General features: G+C 37.5%; 1 protein-coding gene across 1 annotated transcript in view; it reads left to right on the forward strand.

Annotated features, from left to right (window-relative positions):
* Positions 1–15278, forward strand: part of LOC126092817 (neural-cadherin-like) — a 310348-nt gene that overhangs the window by 234119 nt on the left and 60951 nt on the right. The gene's annotated exons all lie outside the window — the stretch shown is intronic.

The raw sequence follows: 15278 nt of genomic DNA on the forward strand, positions 1-15278 counted from the left end.
CTTCCCCTCTCACAGGCATATATTCAATCAGGTGCTGGAAGGTTTATTGGGGAATGGCAGCCCATTCTTCAAGGAATGCTGCACTGAGGAAAGTTATCGATGTCGGTCGGTGAGACCTGGCATGAGGTCGGCATTCCAAAACATTCCAAAGGTGTTGTATAGGATTCAGGTCAGGACTCTGTGCAGGCCAGTCCATTACAGGGATGTTGTTATGTAATCACTCCACCCCAGGCCATGCATTATGAACAGGTGCTTGATCATGTTGAAAGATATAATCGCCATCCCCGAATTGCTCTTCAACAGTGGGAAGCAAGAAGGTGCTTAAAACATCATTGTAGGCCTGTGCTGCGATAGTGCCATGCAAAACAACAAGGGGTGCAAGCCCCCTCCATGAAAAACACGACCACACCATAACACCACCACCTCCAAATTTTACTGTTGGCACTACACACGCTGGCAGATGATGTTCACCGAGCATTCACCATACCCACACCCTGCCATCAGATTGCCACATTGTGTACCATGATTTGTCACTCCACACAACATTTTTCCACTGTTCAGTTATCCTCTGTTTACACTCCTTACACCAATTGAGTTGTTGTTTGGCATTTACAGGCATGATGTGTGGCTTATGAGCAGGCATTTGACCATGAAATCAAAGTTTTCTCACCACCCACCTACTTGTCATAGTAGTTTCAGTGATCCTGATGCAGGCTGGAATTCCTGTGCGATGGTTTGGATATATGTCTACCCATTTCACGTTATGACCCTCTTCAACTGTAGGTGGTTTCTGTCAGTCAACAGATGAGGTCGGCCTGTACGCTTTTGTGCTGTATACGTCCCTTAATGTTTCCATTTTACTATCACATCAGAAATAGTGGACCTATGGATGTTAAGGAGTGTGGAAATCTCGTGTATAAATGTATGACACAAGTGACACCCAATCACCTGACCACGTTCGAATCCGTGAGTTCCGTGGAGTGCCCCATTCTGCTCTCTCACAATGCCTAATGACTACTGAGGTCACTGATATGGAGTACCTCACAGTAGGTGGCAGCACAATGCATCTAATATGAAAAATATATGTTTTTGATGGTCACTGGATACTTTTGATGACATAGTGTATATGTAACTCAATTGATTTTATCAGTAGACTGGGAGCTCTTTGTCTAGGCAGGTCAGAGCATTTAGTTAGTTTTGATGTAGTATCACCCTTTATAGAGGTCTCTCCCTCACAGATTATTTAACACTACAGTGAAACCCTTATTTTATGTTTTTGTGCAGTCCAGACTTAAAAAGTGCAAAATTGAGTACTGAGAATTGAAGAAAATGTTAAAACTCACACAGATATAAGTAAAATCATATGTAATTGGCATATATGATTAAAAATTGCAGTCCTCTGCAATACTTTGTGTAAAACCTATCTAAGTGGAAGAAATTAATACAATGTTCCTATAATAATTTGTGATAATGGATTTCATGAGTTCTTAAAAAATCACAGATGTGTAACAGCAAGTAAAAACTCATAAAATTGAAATTGGTACTGGGTACAAGGTAATTGAGCCATTTTCCAACATGCCACAACCACAGATTATACATTCAAAACATGCGTTTTTGAGAGATCATCCTTTGTGCTCACCTGGAAAAAAGCAAAACTTGATGAATGTGGTAAATTAAACCAAAAACATCACAGCAGCTAAGTGATTAAACCATAAGCATAAATACAGACATCTGCTTAATGACATTCTTTGTCGCCATTGCTGTTACTGTTTAATGTTTTTCTTATATGCTCACCACTATTAAAGTGTTGTTTTAGGCTTTATGAGGCAAATGCGATGTAAAAAACTGAGTTTGCTTCCCCAATTAATGTTACAAGCTTGTTAGAAGTAGGGTCAGTGAATTTCTGTACACTGTGTAAAATGTAAATTTGAAAGAAAGTTCAGGTGCTAAAGCTTACTTCATGCCCTCTATCACTGCTGCCAATCTTTATGATCTACAGTGTGTGGTGTGTGTGGTCCAAATTATATACATGAGTAGTGTATGTAGTTGTCGCAACTGTGTCACATCTGATTTGAACACAAAAGTCTTTAAAATGTGCTATCACAAAACCCTTGTACTATTACTGTATGGCATCTCCGTAATAGAACATCATGTGCATGAAAAGTATATTTTCAGCACTTCACAAAATGCTTTCATCCCTACTTGCACTTTCACCACTGAAGAGCCACTCCCCTCTCAACACATCCAGTAGGTTAGCTTATTTTACGTGTGTTAGTGTAGTGTGGTAGCTGCACTGGCTATCGGGTGACTTAACAAATCGCCAGCCAATAAGAGTTCACTAACTGGAAATGGGCGATGTTTCCTCAATTATGACTGAGCATATTCTTTGAGACTCAGTGTTTGAATTTAAAAGGTTGACAATTGATGTTGTTGCTGAATACAGTACATTAGAAATACATGCGAAAAGATGAGACTGATTTATAAGCGGCAGACGAAAAGGTGGTGGCTGGGCCCATTCATCACATATTGGCTCAGTTCAGAACACTTCGTGTCAACTATCTTGTTTTCCATTACCGCTGCAACCTAGCAGTAGTCATATCATAATTGTGCAGTGAAGCTAAATGTTTCAAGCTGTGTTGGCAACACTGATCATGGATTATATCAGCATTTCCTCTCTCACATCTCCCCTTTTCACAATGGGCTAAAATATTCCTTTAATTCCTGCACCATCCATGTCATGAACCATCTGTCTTTTGAACCACTTATAATTTGTTCAGCCACATCAAATGTCAATAGAAAGAAAACACAATGACGTCAAGCAAGACTTCAAGTAAGAATTCAAAATCGGTGAATTTTTAGCACTGTTTTTTGGTTATTTCACAGGATCTATGAATTTATGTCATAGAATCACAAAAAATGTAAAACAGGAGAATGTAAAATGGAGGTTCCACTGTAATTAGTAATAAATTTCAGCATACATCACTGTTTTCTTTTGGCATGCTTTTTCTTCAACTTATTTTTTATTCAACCAATAATTTTTTGAGCAAACTGATGGGTCACCAAGAATAGCCCCCTTTTCATGAGATGGCCAACTTCTCAGGGAGGATTTTGAAGAGAGAGCACTGGAATCAGCAGCCCTCAAACCAACTGTATTTTAGAGACATGTAGGCAATACTTTCACAATGTGGCCTCATGGAGTAAATAGGAGTTTTTACATCGCCTGAACTTCATTCAAAAGAGCATTCAGTTCTCTATGGAAATGAAGCAAGATGGTTTTCTGGCTTTGCTGGACAGGATAAAGGTAGCTCTCTGAGGCATTCACTTTATCAGAAGCCCACTAATACAAGTTTGTATTTGCAATAATTGAGTTGACATTTCCCGTTGCAAACTATGAGTCTTTTAAGACTTGCACACACAGCTCACATAGTTCCAGATCCATAAAGTTTGCTTAAATAATTCACTCATCAAAAACCATTGTTCAGAGAAATTGGATATTAGGACCCTCAAATTAATAGGTCACTGTAAGTTAAAGGCAAAAACCTGGAAGCAGAAAAAGAGGATAGTGTATCAGCAGAATCGCTAACTTGTCTTTCCTTTGTTGGCAATGTTTCATTCAAGATAGACAGAATCCTCGAGAAGTTTCAGGCTAAACTGGTTTTCTACCTCCTGGGGTCAGTGAAGGATGGTTTGTTATCACAGAAGTCTGGAATCTACAAAATGCCTTGCCCGTATGGTACATCCTATGTAGGTCAGACTATGTGAATCAGGCAAGAACACTGCACTGAACATGAATGCTGCGCTGAACATCGATGCTGCTCCTGCCATATGCAAACAACCAAGTCTGCTATTGCTGAACATTGTCTCTTCCACTGGATATTCAATGGCATAAATTAAATTTATAATTTCAGCCATAGCAACAGTATTTTGGGACTACATTGTTAAAGAATCTGTGGGAAAATTTGATGAACCATGATAATGGTTACTAATTTGATAATGTGCAGACCCCATCATTTCCACAATTTTCACCACCTGAGAAGGCAGAGTACACCAATGGCTGTGATTAGCAACAATCCTGGGATAGTAGAGTTTTGCAATTCCACCACCAAGGGCACTGCCTGCTAGGTAGTGTGGTCAGAATGTGACCACTATCTTAATGCATGTGCAGAATACACACAGCACACTTAACAAATTGTGGGACAGTGGGAGTCTCCAATGGCTCACCTGGAGATGAGTGGCAAGTGCCCATTCGAAATACCACAGATGACAGCTGGCAGCAAGCCTGAAACTTCTTTGAATATTCAGTCAGCTATGATGGTAGGAAAAGGAAGGAAGGCAAAAGGCTGTGGAAAAAGAATGAAAGATGAAGACACCCGGTGGAATTTTGCACAGAGTGCAATTAAATCATTGCTAACACCTGGTTTAAAAATAATCAAAGAAGATTCTATGCATGGAAGAGATGTAGAACATCAGATATTCCAAAGAAATTATGTAGTGGTAGGTCAAAGTTTCAGAAACCATAGTCTTCTCATTACGCTTGCGCAATCTCTCGAAAGATCAGTCGACTCCAGCAAAAACATGGCGCCCAATGGTCTTTACTCCCATTAGCAAAAAGATACAAAGTCTCCTTTGTATTGTTAAAGATGACCTAGGTCTCCAGAAGTTGGATGTGTGTTTCATTTCCAATCAAATGTGACCAGTCTTATTGTGGGACAGAACATTAGAACTGTGTTCAAATGTGAGCCCATGTTCCTGAATGTGCAATACAATGTGCCTCCTGAATGAGCAGCAGACAGGATGTAATGTGGTGTCATGGAGTGACAAGCTTCCTCAATGCACTATTAGATGTCATGTTCCATTAGACTGCCAACCGTTGCCTTACACCGCCATATACACAGACTGCCAACCACTGCCTTACACCGCCATATTCACAGCAGGTCAATCTGCACAAACAAATTGCATTCAGTGTGCCATAGATACTGACACCAGATAAACATGGCATGCATCCAGCGAGTATACTGACATGTTGCTGATGCTCAGCAAATGCTGATGTGATGCCAATGAAGCAACAATGCTATATGCTATGAGACATCCTGTTCGAAGAGTTCCAGCAGCCATTACATTCTTACGTGCTGATTAACAACTGTTGAAACAAGTAGTCTGAGAAGGCATGGCAGTGATAGATGAACACCAGCAAGAAGTGAGGAGGTGGAGATGTTTGTCATAGCTGCAAAACACCATAGATCCTCTGTCAGCTTACACGGTGTTTCTGCAGTCACTGGTATCAGCCTTACATCTGTATAGCTTATAGTACAGGGTCACAGGTTTCACATATACTACCTGTCACTGAAACAGGAGCTGCAAGGGAATATTTTAAATCAGAGAATTACTGCCTCTGAATGGGCTGTCCATAATTTCACTCTGGGAACCTGCAAAGCATTAGGTTCTCTCATGAATCAATATTCATCAATTATGATGTAGTGAACCATCATAAAATGGTTTACTGGGCCACAGAAAATCCTAGGTAGTTATGTCTGTTGATTGTCAATGGAAGTTGTCCTTAAATGTGTGATGTGGAATTCTTGGGGATGAAATCATCAGTCCACACTACGTCGTCATTACAAAAGGCTGCACAGGGACACATCTGCATGAGGTCAGGACAGCTGTTGGGAGCCTGTGAAGTGTGAACAATGCTAGTAAAACATTATTAGAGTTCAGTTATTTATTCACAATGTTTACAAATCATTGTCCTTCTGCAGCAGCCTCGGCTGTATGTTGGAGTCTAGCTGACATCCACTGAATCAGCTCAATGTTTGATGCCAGCGACCCTGGCGGCACAATGTCTGCAGATGAGCATGATGGCAGCTCCCCAGCATGAAATGGTTCTCACACTGTCTGCAGAGTGTCCTTGGTCCCTCTCCAAATTCTACAGTGACCCTTGATGACCCATCCACAATATACCTGGTGTTGGTAGTCATGTGGTCAGCTGGTCTCCTACTCCTGGTGGGTTTCAGGACCAAAAGGCACCTGAATGTTGCACAGGAACATGGACCCCAAGAGGCGCTGTTGCTAGCTTCTGCATTGAAATCTGGTATTGGCAGTGTTATGGGACATGATGTTGCTGAAAGACACTCAGTTTCCCCATCAGTAAATCGTAGGTGGCAAGTAGTATGATGCTCATCCAGTGAAGGCCATCACCGTAGCATACCTTTTGCCAATTCATAGACTGTGCTGGAGCATCTAAAACATAGATTCACTACAGTATCATAATCATGGAATTGAGTGCTATTACTGTGAATGCCATCAACTCCAATGATCAACTCATGACAAGTTCTGGAGTATTTAAAGGGAGCAAGTGTGGGGCTGTGATGCAAAACTCGGTTTGTAATGACTGGAAGTGTCCTCCTTGTTCTGCTACTTTCACTTAACAGGCTGTTAACTGCTGTGTAGGTTTCTGACTAAGTGCTTTCATGAAGTAGATAACAGTTTCTTGCAACATGCCTTACAAGCTAACAAATATGCTTGCCTCACTTCCTTTGGTTTCCCATAATCTTTTCTGCTAAATGCTTATTCCTTGCTTCGCAGACAGCATAACTGATTTGACCCAATTGTGACATAATGGCTTGCTTCCTGCTTCAGCCTCTGTCTCTGGCTTGACCTGAATCTGCCTGAGGCAATGTTAGTGAGTTTTAATAAGAAAATTTCTGATCTTTATCCATTACTATTTTGTACCGTAAAACAGATACACTGAGAGGTGAAATGTATCAAGCTTTTATTGTTCACAGTTTCGATGCTCTCCTTGAAAATGTCCCTCTAGACACTGGGGGCCATTTTTGAATACAGCACAATAGTCACCCAGCCATTTTGCATGTGATGTGCAAGGACAGAACAGCACTTTTCCTGGAAGATGGTTGGGGTGCCATGGTCCTCATGAATGGCACACACTGTCCACTAATTTAACACTAGCAGGTTTCTTTTTGTGGTAGTCCCTAAAGAATCTTATTTATGTCACTAAACCCACAAGCTTGTCACTCCGTGAGACCAGCGACTTTACATTTTGTCTGCGTATCATTTAGAAGGCACATTGTGTTGCACACTTAGAAGCCTGGGACACATTTGAACTCACTTAAATCAGCATTCCACTACCAGAACAGCTATCAGCACATAGGCACCTAGTATGAACAGCTTGCTGTATCCACTCCTAATACTTTGAAGGTTTCTGTCTCCCAAATTAAACATGATACAAATGTGATTTAGATTGATTTGTACACAGATGTTTTAAGTACATCAGCTACATGACTGAAAAACCTAATGTTCTGTTTACAAAATTGTATCTCATTGCAGTAACTTGCTGGAAAAGAGCTCAGTAAAATATTTTCATAGCCCCACGGAAAGTGTAACATATCCTATGTGGACCTATTTCAATAAATATTTCTCTCACCTATTGTTTTGTAAGTTGCAGAGGCATCCACTTTATTTGAAACAGTCTGTATGCTAGTGTAGATTGTTAACTTGTCAGATGCTGATTAACCTTTGAGTGTTGAGACCCATTATATGGTGTGTCACTGAGAGTGTGTACTCAATGTGAGGCCTATTATACAATGGGCCACATAGGCTTATATAAAAACGAAAATAATTCATTTTTGACAGTATAATGTAATTGAATTGATAAAAAATCTATTCACCAAGCAGCAGTAGGAGAACCCACATATAAAAAGTCTGTTTGTTTGTTTATCTGCAAAACCTCTTTTTCTATGTGTGTGTCCTGCTACCACTTGCAGAGTAGATTTTTTGTCTTTCCAATTACATTTTAAAGTATATGTTGTGTAATGTACAGCTACTTCAATAGTATGATGCACAACTGCATGTTCCTGCTTGTCCCCCTCTGTACACATTGTTTGGCAATGATGCTGCTCATGCCAAAGGCTCATGCATGGGGACAGCTTGGGAGGGGTGAGAGTGGGGAGCTTATCATGAGCTATGCTTTCCCAAACAGGCAGACACATGAGGGCAGCTGATGTTACAGCATGTGCAGTAGCTTACTTACTCACCATCACTCATCATAACAAACCTACTGACATGTGAGTGCATGTACGTGTAACAGCTAATTTATAAAAAAAAATGAAATAAAGTTATAGCCAAAATAAATCATATGATAGTATAATGACATATATGTAAAACAAAATTAAACAGCAATAAGAACTTAGACGAATAAAGGCTGAACCACCCATCTCATAATATGAAAATAATTTTTTATTCTTGAGTGTATATGTATGTAGCTTTTCAGAACAGAGATATGTATCAGGTATTCATCTGTGTAAGAAGAGATTGAAAGCTACTTACCTTCAAAAAGATGTGTTATGTTGCATACAGGCACAATTAAAAGACACTTATGTAGAGCCTAAAACAGCAAAAGAGAAACACACACCATTCCTACACACAAGCAAGCACACATCATGCACACATGACTGCCAACTCCAGCATATTGGGCCACCCGAGGTGCTGGAAGTGGCGGTCTTGTGTGCATGATGTGAGCTTGCTTTTGTGTATGAATCGTGTTTGTTTCTCTTTTGCTGATGAAGTATGCAGCAAAAAGCTCTATGTAAGTGTCTTCTAATTGTGCCTGTTTGCAACTTAATGTGTCTTCTTTATGGTATGTAGGAATCTACCTTTTGCTACATTGTTGAATTGAACTGAATTTTATTTCATCCTGTAAGATAACATTGTGTACAGTAAATGTACGTGTAATATAGGACATGTAAAAGTAGTAACATTCATTATCATTTATTTTTCTAGCTCTTTAGCTTACATTTTTACATCATTGACGATGAATAACAAGATATACAAATTTAATGGCAACAATATACACAAATTTAATGGCATAAGTATTCTGTAACACTGTAAAACTCTTTTTCAATGAGATATTCTTTAAGTTTCTTTGGAAAGTCATTGTCAAGTACACTGTCTTGCAGGTTTTTAGGCAGACTTCTTAGTAGTCTGATACCAGAGTACTGGGGTCCTATTTCTATGATTGTCAGTCGGTGGGGTATGCTTCATACTTCATTCTTCCTTCTTGTATTGTGGGTGTGTACACTAGCATTGTAATCCAGTCCTCACTACCTTTTGTGATGTACATTATTGTTTTGTATATATACAATGATTAAAAAGTTAAGATACCTAACGTCTTGAAACAGTTTCTGCATGTTTCAGAGATCTTTCTTCTTAAAATTGTCCTAATTGCTTTTTTTTATAATGTGAACACTCATTTTGTCTCTTTTTTGTTTGATTTTCCCCCCACAGTCACTCCATACTTTAAGTATGGTTCGAAAAGTCCATGATACACTGTACACAGACGGTTCTTGTCTGAATACTGTGATAGCTGCATCATTAAGAATATGACAGAGCTCAGTTTCTTACAGGTATTATTAATATGTTTTTTTTTTTTTTCCATTTCAGTTCATTATCCACAAGAATACCTAAGAATCTAGCAGATTCTACTTCTTCCAGCCTTGTTCCATCAACCTCTAAATCCATGTCTACAGCCTTCTCCTTGTTTTTAAACACTGCATACATAGTCTTTTTTAGATTTATAACCAGTTCATCTTCCAACAGCCATTGAGCTGTGACATTTGCAAATATGTATGCTCTTCTCTCAAGCTGTTCTATATTTTGGTCACTATTTAGTATTGTCATATCATCAGCATACAACATTTTCTTTTCTTCCTCCTCAACACCCATATCATTAACAAACACATTAAATAACAATGGCCCCATTACCAAACCCTGTGGCGCTCCATATTTGATGGGTTTGATTTCTGATTGGTATGAGTTTCCTAATGATACATACTGCTTGCAGTTGCACAAGTTTGATTTTATCCATTCACTTGGTTGGCCTCAAATGCCATAGTTGCCTAATTTTTGTATCAGCATTTCATGGTCAATGGTGTCAAATGCTTTTGAAAGATCCTTGTTTTCGTCTAAGGACTGTAAAATGTATTCTGTTAGACTGGCAATTGCTGATTCTGTAGATTTACCCTTTCTGAAACCATGTTGTGAGGGTATGAGAATGTTATATTTGTCCAAATAATTAACTAATCTTTAAAAAGAAAGATGATGAGACTTACCCAACAAAAGCGCTGGCAGGTCGATAGACACACAAATAAACACAAACATACACACAAAACTCTAGCTTTCGCAACCAACGGTTGCCTCGTCAGGAAAGAGGGAAGGAGAAGGAAAGACAAAAGGATTGGGTTTTAAGGGAGAGGGTAAGGAGTCATTCCAATCCCGGGAGCGGAAAGACTTACCTTAGGGGGAAAAAAGGACAGGTTTACACTCGCACACACACACATATCCATCCACACATACACAGACACAAGCAGACATTTGTAAAGACAAAGAGTTTGGGCAGAGTCTGTGTATGTGTGGATGGATATGTGTGTGTGTGCGAGTGTAAACCTGTCCTTTTTTCCCCCTAAGGTAAGTCTTTCCGCTCCCGGGATTGGAATGACTCCTTACCCTCTCCCTTAAAACCCAATCCTTTTGTCTTTCCTTCTCCTTCCCTCTTTCCTGACGAGGCAACCGTTGGTTGCGAAAGCTAGAGTTTTGTGTGTATGTTTGTGTTTATTTGTGTGTCTATCGACCTGCCAGCGCTTTTGTTGGGTAAGTCTCATCATCTTTCTTTTTAAATATATTTTTCCCACGTAGAATGTTTCCCTCTATTATAATTAACTAATCTGGTATACATAAGCATTTCTAGGATTTTCAAGAAACCTGATATAAGTGAAACTGGTCTGTAGCTGTTGGGGTCGTCCTTATCCCCTTTCTTGTACACAGGCACCACCTTTGTTATCTTCAGTTTTTCTGGAAAAATTCCATCTCTGAAAGAACAGTTTGCTATTTTCAGCAGTGGTGTTATTTTCTGCTCACTTGCCTGCTTTATTGCATGATTTGATATTTCATCATCATCAGCTGTTTCTTGGACTTCAGTTTCTGTATAGTTTTCCGTAGTTCATCTTCCGTGACTGGTCTTAAGAACATAGTACTGCATGATTGTTTTGGTACCTTAATGCTCTTCTGTTTTTGACTATCTTTCCAATTTTAAGTTTTCTACTACACTGATGTAGTTATTATGCAGTATGTTTGCTATTTCCACACCATCTGTGACCACTGTATTGGCTATTTTAGTTGGCCTAATACCTTCTTCTTTGTTTGACCCATCTTTTTCCTTTTTTTCAGCATTAATTGCCGCGTTTGCCTAGTTTTTGAGTTTGTTATGGTGGTGCCAATTGCTCTTGCTTTTGCTTCTCTTATTGTTTTTCTAAACTTCTTTTTTAACATTTTATAGTTTTCAGCTTTGCCCATCTATCTCAGATCCTGCAGCTTCCTTCGCTATTCTAGTATTTCACTGGTAATCCACTGTGTTTGATCTGGCAGCCTTTCTTGTCTCTTTACTGTGGGAAATGCTACATTAAAATGGTATTTAACTGTTGAAATAAATGCACCATATTTTTCATTTACACTCTGGGCCTGAAGGGTTTCATTCCAGGTTTCCTTACTTAACATTGTTCTAAAGATGTTGATATTTTGTTCACTGATGATTCTAATTTCTTTGGTTGTTCGTTTTGGTTCTGATACTGTGTCATTACTTCTGCAAAAGCTGATTAGTTGTCCATGGTGATCAGATATTTCTGTCTGAACTACGTGTGACTCATAGTTACACATATTGGCACATATTAGTAATTATGTTGTCAATAACTGTCTCACTTTGTGAAGTCACTCTTGTTGCTGCAGTTATTGTTACTTTCATGTTATGCTGTATTAACAATTCTTCAAAATCCTGTCTTATTTTTGTGTCTTTTCCCATGTCAATGTTAAAGTCTCCACGTATAATAAAATTTCTCTTCATATTCATTCTCAATAAGCTAGCATTTTTTTTTATTTCAGAAAGATGCTAATATTGCCACATGGTGATCTGTACACACAAAACATTCTAAAATCCTCTGTCACTATACCAGTAACTTCAAAGTCTTTTTCTCTAGTTATGGGCAATGTAGCAGCTTCACTGTTTACATTCTTTAGGAGAGTAGCCTACCCATTTTAATATATATACAAACACTATCATCCTTATATTTTGATTTGCAGACGTAACTAGCTAGTTTGTAGTCCTTTATTGTAACATTACCTATTTTACTTTCAGTCAGTCCATGTTCACTGATGCATAATATGTCTGGTCTTACTTCACTCAGAAGTACTTCTGCTTCTAATTTTTTGTTACCAAAGTATTGAATATTTTGATGAAGTGCTTTTATGTAATTTTTCTTTTGTTGGTTTACATGTTGTTAGCTGTATTCTGAGGAAAATTCTTTAGCATTGTCTTTTTTTGTATGGTGCTTATATTTTTCTTTTCCATCTAGAGTGTGTGATTTTTCACCCCCTTCAGGCCATATTAGTTTCCTTTTCTTCTAATGATTTTGCAGACTTCTGCAAACTTTCTGCTGAATGTTACAGACCCCAGTCTATTTAAATGCAAGCCATCTTTTGCTAGTGAGTTTTCACATAGGAATTTGTTTGGGTCTATATAAACTGCCCCAAGACGATCACATTGTTCTTTAAGAGCACAGTTTATTTTGGTGATATATTTTTCACTCACTGACCTTCTGTTTATGATTCTGCTAAGTATCAGATGAGATCCTGCATACATATTTCTTGCAGAATGAATCATGTTTCTTGTTTTGTTTGCCATTTATTCCTCACTGCTGCTCCTTAACGAATTCATTCCAACATTTATAAACACTCCTTTATAATTATGTCTGGTTTCAGAATCTGGTTCTGTAGTAGCTTCTCTTGCATTTACCATATTTTTAAAATGTTTACCGAGTTGTTGCATTCTAATTCCAGCTTGTACATCGATCTTGCAATTATTCTTCAGCAGCGAATCGCCAATTATTAAAAAGTCTTTTTCTTTTGTTGTGTATCTGTCGCTCTGTTTTTCCTTTTGCTGTATGTCACCACTATCCATTTACATTTATCTTCTGGTTTTTGGCTTACTGAGTTTACTGAGACATCGATGGGAACACTTGAAATGTTGTTGTTTTTAAAGTCTGACCATTCACTCGTATTTTCCTGATCTTCTTGCTTTTCCGTTTGATGTTTTTTACACACACAGGACTTCTTTTCTTGTATTAATGTATCATTTTCTTTCTTGATGGTCAAAAGTTCAGTTTTTAATGCCTCAATGTCACTTTGTAGTAATTTTATAATTTCGTTTTTTGTATCAACTGCACTTACAAGATCGGCCATTTCGTCAGGTAAACAACCGTGATATGTCCACGCAAAATCATCGTTGATGAATTTTAGATTTACTTTTGCGCACTTTTCGTGTAATCAGTAGTTGCATTTGATACAGAGAATACCCTTCATCACACACTTTTCACATTTTCTACATGAAGAACTGTTCATTTTTTGCCTTTATAATGAGAGAGAAGTGTCACTTCACTTTCCTATCGGCGCCATCTCACCCATTGATATTCCTACCTTGAGTTTCCATTTTTTGATGTACCATACTCATCTCTGTTACATAACTTAATTCTATACTTCATGTGGAAAATAATAATATGCAATAACTTATAAATTAAAACATAACAATGAACAGAAATACTTGCTTCTAACTTAGCCAGTGCTCGCTCAAAGGATCCAAAATAAGAGTGGGAGATATGTAGTTCATTTAGTTTTGTAATTATAGGAGACTGAAAACTTGCTAATTGGGAGAGGGATAAAAAAAAGAAATCAGTCACATCTTTATTGAAAAAAAAAATCACATACCTTTATACAATAAAATTAAAATATTTAACTGATTTCTGTTAATAGAACATAATAACATTTATTACTGTATCACACAAATGCAGTCTGTAATAGAATTTTATTCCTGTATTTATACTACTTATGTTCCACACCCTTGAATGCTTTTATTTGTGTATGACGAGATTTAGTCAGTGTGACAGCAAGTTAGTGTGACTATAAATTTATTTTAATATAAACATTTTCCTCTAGAATACTAACAATAAATTACACTCCCATGATTCAGGAATCAGTTAATTAATTTTAGGAGTTGTTCATAAGTAATATTTTTATATTTGAATTTATGGGGTTCCCCAGTATGTTGCCACATGTCTGGGAAAACCATCTTTCATCAGAATATAGGTCTCCTCTCTGAACCCAGAAAAAGATACAATATACAGGGTGATTCACAAAGATATGCAAATATTTTAATATGTTATTCCACAAGTAAAACTGAAGAAAAAATTTCATATAAACATAGGTCCGCAAATGTTTAGTTATGGAGTTACAGCTAATAAAAGATCTTGCCTGAAATTCAGCAACTTCACTAATATGAAGCCATCTCAAAACTGTATGAGGTTAAAGTAAAGCATGATATCCTTTTATTTTGTTATTAGTGATCTGGTGAATCTAATAAAACATGTCCCAAGTGTGTATCTGTGGTAGTTTTCCAGAACAACCAGCGAAGCAAAGAAGTAATTTTAAACAAAATTTTAATTTATTAACTACTTGCCCCATTTGTTTTTTTAAATTCCAGACAGTTGCACATCGTTTTCAACAGAAGTTGTAGAGAATTTAATTTTGGAAAAAGATGGTAATTATGTTAACTGAAAATGTATGAATGTGTAATATAATCTGCTTTTATTTAATAAATAATCTACAAACTACAACAGCTTTTGTGTGGTTTCACTTAAATACACTGTAGTTATTATGTTCTTTCAATGAACAATACAGAAAAATAACTCATTTCAAGGTTAGGAAATGACTGAAACAACTCACTGATGGTTGCCAACAATGAAATAAATGTTTGTACATTCTTAATCGAAAGTAAACAAATTTTCTTTTATAATAATCTTTGTTTCTCTGGATGTTCTGAAATATTACTGCAGATACATGTCTGGGACATGTTTTATTAGATTCACTGGGCCAGTACCAACAAAAGAAATGGAAATTGTGCTTTACTTTAACCTCATACAGTTTTGCGATAACTTCATATTAGGAAAGTTGCTAAATTTCAGGCGCTGTCTTTAATTAGTTGTAACTGCATAACTAAACATTTGCAGACGCATGTTTATGTGAACTTGTAGAATAACATAGTAAAATATTTACCTACCTTTGTGAATCACCCTGTGTATTAGTTAACTGTCTCTTAACCATATTTAGCATATTTATTTATTATATGCTTGTACTACACATATGAATTATTATTGCAGGAAATAGTA

The sequence above is a fragment of the Schistocerca cancellata genome, chromosome 7 (assembly GCF_023864275.1).
Source record: "Schistocerca cancellata isolate TAMUIC-IGC-003103 chromosome 7, iqSchCanc2.1, whole genome shotgun sequence".
In the NCBI taxonomy this organism is placed as follows: domain Eukaryota; kingdom Metazoa; phylum Arthropoda; class Insecta; order Orthoptera; family Acrididae; genus Schistocerca; species Schistocerca cancellata.